The sequence below is a fragment of the Chionomys nivalis genome, chromosome 16, assembly GCF_950005125.1.
Source record: "Chionomys nivalis chromosome 16, mChiNiv1.1, whole genome shotgun sequence".
NCBI classification, from domain to species: Eukaryota; Metazoa; Chordata; class Mammalia; order Rodentia; family Cricetidae; genus Chionomys; species Chionomys nivalis.
Window position 1 is genome coordinate 9,834,704 of NC_080101.1, and position 6,000 is coordinate 9,840,703.

At 47.9% G+C, this 6,000-nt stretch overlaps 1 protein-coding gene across 1 annotated transcript in view; it reads right to left on the bottom strand.

Annotated features, from left to right (window-relative positions):
• The window catches only part of Fam110b (family with sequence similarity 110 member B), a 125,508-nt gene extending 123,336 nt beyond the window's left edge, over positions 1–2,172 (bottom strand). The window contains exon 1 of the mRNA XM_057791202.1: positions 1,938–2,172. The gene's annotated coding sequence lies outside the window, so the exon portion shown is untranslated. The remainder of the gene's footprint in view (positions 1–1,937) is intronic.
• Between the last annotated feature and the right edge of the window lie 3,828 nt (positions 2,173–6,000).

A 6,000-nucleotide genomic window follows, 5' to 3' on the forward strand; every position in this document is an offset into this window, starting at 1 on the left:
GAGGACCCCAAGACTCGAAAACATTGAAAAATGAAAAAGACTGTCACTTCAAAGTCAATGGTGGAGTTAGAGGGTGGACTGATAGCCAGCTGACGACCACATTAGCTAAGTTGTAAGCACCATCTCTGGTTACTGAGAACGGCAACTGGGTAGTTTTATTTTTCTCAACTGTTTAGGCTTTAGATCTTGATCCCAAGATCTTAAAGCTAGAGTCATGACATTCTTCGAGAAGGTGGTCACACAGCGAATACATTCATCTTTCATTAATGATAGGAATGATGAGGGTTAACTAACACTATGACAACGTGGGTATTTTAACTAGAAATTGAAATCAGCATTCTAAACCTTGAGAAGGGGTGATCTGGGGATGAGGCTCAAAACAGAGGTTTTCCCTTACATGTAAGCCCTTCACAGACCACGAGCCCCCTTAGAGACAATCAGTTCCCATCAAGAAACCCACTAGGCCGCGACTGGATTCAGACTCAGAGACCCAATGAGTAACAAATCCACTCTTCCCAGACACTGAGGAGACACAGCCAGGAGCTTGTCAGTCTGCTACAAACAACCCAATCTCAATTCTGATCTAAAATTAAATCACAGACTCAAAATAGAGCATGCTGTAAAAGATCTGGGGTGGAAACAAACAAAAGAAACATTTTTTTTTTCTGAACAGCAAGAACATGAATTGAAAATAAAAACAAAAATAAATATAGCTGGTATTTTTCTAGCTCTGCTTCCACGGCCTATATTAAGGCCTTTGCAGATTTTCGGGCTCAAGAAGCAATGCCATCCCTGTGTTTAACTCATGATTTTAAGGTGAACGATCCTAGAACTGTTACAGATTAAATGTAATGGGGCAGATCAATGGCGTGTTACCATCAGCCTACCCTTATCTTGAAATAGCGATGTGTAATAAATACCTCATTTGAATGAGCAGGTCTCAATAGCGCAAAATGAACACAAACAATAACAACAGCAACTACCCAGTACGGTCACATGACTTAGCATGGTGGGTGCTAAATAACTCTTTAGCACCAACAGAGGAAATGAAAATGGAAGTCGTATTATTCATACTGAAAAAATGCTGATTCGGCTATCATACCCTTCTCTGTAAAAATAGACTCGGCGGTCCTCTCAAGCCAGCCAGGCACTGTTGTCACAGATGTGCACCAGATTTGCACAGGACATAACTTGGCTGTGGGGAAACCCGGAGTTTGTCTGAATCTTAGGCAGGAAAGAACGCCTAGTCTTTCTTGGAAAGAGGGTGGCGTCCAATAAATCCGAATAGCAGCTTGAAAGGGTTTAAAAAAAAAAAGGCTGGTGTCAGGTGGTTTTATTCCCGCTTTGGGAAGTAATAAAGCAAAGTTATCTCCTCTTCCTTCTCCACTAGCCAGGATGCAGAGACTTGCCACTGCCGCTTACACAGTCAGGCACTAACAAAAGGAGGGCAGCGCAGACACCCAGCTGCCCACAGCCTGGCATTGTCGCCAAGTACTGAGTGGCGCTAGGTGACGGGGCACGAGTGAGCCAGGACCAATTTTATCTATTCCCAACCTGCATGCTTTCAAAGAAAGAAGAGGCAACCGAGCTGTGGGAGGACTGGAGGGTGTGTGTGGTGTGCTTGGGGGTGGGGGGTGGGGGTGCAAACAAACTTTCAAAGCCCTGGGATCTGCATTCCCTCAGGAACTAGCAGCCCACTGGCGCGCCCACGGGATGCCCAGCGTGGGGACGCAGCACGGAGAGGGGCTGGGGCCGCCGCCTCCTCTCGCCCACCCTCTCCTCAGCAGCTAGCGTTCTTTCCCAGCCTCGGCGTCGCCGCCAGCCCAGGGCTCGCAGCCGGGCGCAAGGCGGACAGCGGGGCAGGGATTCCCGACGCCCTGGCCCGGTCGGAGCAGGACCCTGAGCCGAACTCTTCTGCCGCCAGCGCCCCAGCTTACCTTCGCCGCGCTCCCGCCCCTGCAAGGCGGCCAGGCCGGGCACCAGGCTCCGGCGACCGCGAGGAGGAGCTTGGGCCCCGCGGGGCACTGCAGGCCGACGTGAAGCGGCCGCCGGGTCCTCACCGCCGAATCCGAGCGGACCGCAGGGGCCGAACGGGCCTAGACCGCGCGGCAACGGAGGACTGGGCTGACCGCCGCCGCGTTTGCACCTCAGCACAGAGGGGCGGGCTCAGGCAGGCTCCGCCGGAGAGCTGGGGAGGGAACTTGAAGCCAGTCGCAGCGGCCCAGAGCTCCTGTCCCCACGCAGCCGGCACGCCCCCAGGATCGCCCCGCCCCAGCCCACCTTCCCGCCCCACCCCCTCCTCAGCCTGCTCTCCTCCCCGCCCCCCTACACCCCCCGCCCACATGTGCCCCTTCCTGCTCCCCTCAGTCCCACGCCCATCCTGTGCCCCACTGCTGCTACCCCTGAGAAGCTACCAGGGATGTGACTCTCCCAAGCCAGGACAGTACAGATCAGTCTTTGCTTGGTACCCAGAACCTGTATGCAGATGCGTTGAGCCCACCTGATAGCGCCTTCTTGAAGATCTTGGCGCCCATCTGACTCCACGTGGTTGGTAGCAGGGTGTTCTCCACCGGCAGGAAGCATTCAGTAAGAGTAAGCACAGTTTGAGCTGTCTGAGCTTCGCTAATAGGAAATCTAAAAGTTAAAAATCCATGCTTATCCAAATGACCGAATTTAAAGGAATTTGCGCGGTCAAAATACATTCCTCTCAAAAATATTAAGCAAAATGTCTCAGTTTTTAACCCTTTAGTACTTTGAAGTGTGATGACATTTGTATGGTTTTTCTCGGAAAGACCATTTATGCGTGTTTAAATTATTCAACTCTTAATTCCTTCTAGTTCAGAAATTATAAACTAAAAGTCAGATTTCCATAATAAATTTCTGCCTATTTACAAGAGTATTGTGTTAATAAGTGACACAACTTGGCTTTGAGTGGAACTTTGGCATGCAAATGAGTTCCTTGTCCGCAAATTACACTGTAGCCTCCATTCCTACTCCAATCCCAGTGACAGCTATTTTTCATCATTACCATAGCAAATGCAGGCAGGCAGTTTCTGGCCAGAGCAGACCCTCCCAGCCACCCCCAACACACACACACACACACACACACACACACACAATTTTGCTTATTTTCTCCCGGTCTTTATTTGCTCCTTGCCTCAACCCATTGTGTATGAGACACAAACCTCCATTTCAGGTGCCCAGGATAGCCAAGGAAAGTGTATTCTGTCCCCCGGACATAGAGACGGGAGGCCGGAGGACATCATCTACTCAGGAAGAATCAAGGCTCTTTCTCCTAACTGTGTCAGGTAAGCCTGCAGCAGCTGAGTGTACCCCACAAAGAAAAAAGCCAAGTCAGAAGAAAACCTTAAGCAAGAAAGCCAGAGAAGCCCACATATCAACCAAATTCTCAAAGCCCTATCTGAAGCGTCTGGACAGGGTGTCTAAGGATGTGCACCGTGAATTGCCTTTCTTGCTTAAGAAGTGTTGCCACAGGCTCGTCAAAATGTTGACTTACAAAATCTTAAAAGATTAGCGGTGGTGGCCTACGCCTTTAATCCGGGAGGCAGAGGCAGGAGGATCCCTGTGTGTTCGAGGCCAACCTGGTCTACAAGAGCTAGTTCCAGGACAGGCTTGATAGCTACGGCAAAATCCGGTCTCGAAAAACCAAAACCAAACAAACAAAAAATTTACAAAAAGATTATCCTGTGCTTTGGAAATCAGAAACATAACTAGTGACTTCTAGCTTTGGTGTTGCTCAAATCAAATTATTTCTTGATAATGAAGTATAGGCCTAAAAGTCACTTAAACACACTCCTGGGTTTTAATAGGATTAAGGTTCTCATTGATGGTCATCTTACTTTTCAGTGTAGAATTATTGCACCCATATTGTTCTTACCATAATCCGAACCCAAAAAGACATGTGGCCAGAGAACAAGAGGCAAGCAATAATGTCTAAACCAGAACCTCTTAGTAAGTTTCCTGTCTTCTCAGCACAATAAGATGCACTTTTGCTAATTCCCACTGTCTACTCGTCCAGGATTTGTCTTTTCCAGACCAAATCTGCGGGGCTACTCTGTTCTTCTGGGGACTGACAAGGCTAACTTTTGAGCGAGGAATGTTCCTGTGCCTAAGTATGGTCCCAGGGAAGTGGGTCATGGGCCTATGTGTGGGATTCATTTGCCTCACAAAGGTTTTTGTCTCTGAAAGTACTCAGACAAGCATTTTCAGAGGCAGTTCTCAGCAGCAGCCGCAGCCTGATTGCTGGATTTATTTCGTGTGGGAGAATAATACAACATCTAAGGGAGAGATCAGGGCCCTCACTGTTTCTCTGTGTCAGTGAGAACGTGGTCTTTCAATCACTAGTGAAATTTTAAAAATATAAAGGCCTGTGAGCTGAAAACCAATGTACTGAAAACACTTGTGCCTCACACAGGAGAGGCATGGAAGAAATCATGACTCAGCAGCTTACAGGCGACCAAAAAGAGCCAGGGTGTGCAAAGCCCAGTCCGGGAGCATCTGGCAAGTGTTTATGATTCTCCAAAGAGAACCTCAACCAAACAAGTAGAGTTCTCCAATACCATTGACAGGGCCCTGTAAGGTCTACGCTGTTTCTTTCTTCTCTTTTAGTTAGGATGGGCTCAGGCAAGCTCTGTTTGTCCAGAACTCCCCCTAGGAGCACAGTATCGCAGAATGGTTTCTGTCTGATTTTGAAATTACCTGGAGAGTGCCTGGACTGCACCAGGAGAAGACAAGCATGATGCAAAAGCTTATTTTTGACTTCTCTCAAGAGTGTGTGATTGTTGTTTGAGGTTAACTTGTGCTCTTCCTTCTATGGAAAAGTCTCAGCCCTCAGACCAGACTCCTCTAACTTTGGATTGTATGTAAAATTAAAGCTATCGGTTGCACAAACCCCATTTGTCTTTTCTCTTCAACAGTTATTTTGAAGTTATAGAAAAAGCAGGGAGGAGAGGAATGCATTTCAGGAGTGGGGGGATGGGTTAGAAACCATACCCCAAAAGAGAAAGGCCAGCGGCCAGCAAGCAGAAATGGGAAGACTGTCGGTGGTCAGTTCACCGTAGGTCATAGCCCCTGGTTTATCCAGTGCTTCGGCCTCACAGTTTACCCTGCACCCCTGCAGATGCTCAGGATGGAGATGGGTGTGTGCAGACAGCATCCAGGACCTAGGTTACCTCTCATAGCTGCCATCTCCTGGGTACTTAGTCCGTTAGGCAAGTCACATGCTTTGTTTTTAGTTGACACAGGCCACTAAACATAAATATTATGATGTGCATTTTGTGAAGACATTCAGGCCAAGGAATGGTGAGTGACATATCTAAGGTTAGAGTTAGTATTTAGAAGATTTATGGGCTGACCCATGTGACCCATAGTCCCATATATCTTTTACTCTGAACCAAACTTGCTCATGGATCCCACAAATCATCTCTCCGGTGAGGCAGTCTAACCACAAGAGACCACTGGCACACATATGAGTTAAGTTTCAACACATCTAAATCCCTTGCGTTTAATTTTGATTCACTCAATGAGACTTTTGATTTTAAATGTCGATGATTTAAATTTTTTCTTAGCCATGGTAGCTATTTTTTTCAAGTGTTCTGTAACCACATGTGACTGATGGCTGCCCCGCTGACTGGCCCAAATTAAGTAAAAAGCATTTCCATTGTCAACGTTTTGCTGAACAGGACGGCCCTTCAGACATTTGCCTGTGTCATCAGGTAAGGCCGGGTTCCCCGTGATTCAATTTCCTGAGTATGCTTTTCCAGCTCACATATGCTAGGTGTTGTTATAGGATTGGGTCCTAAGGGTGAGATCTGTTTCTGTGCCCGTCTTTGTGAGCATAGCATGCTGTACTGAGGACATGGGAAGGCACAAAGGGTGAGAAGTGACCCTCCAGGGACACACGCAGCACACCATGAGGCCCTGTGCTTACAGATACTCCCTCTGGCATTTCCACATTGTATCTTCTTGAAAATACCGGCC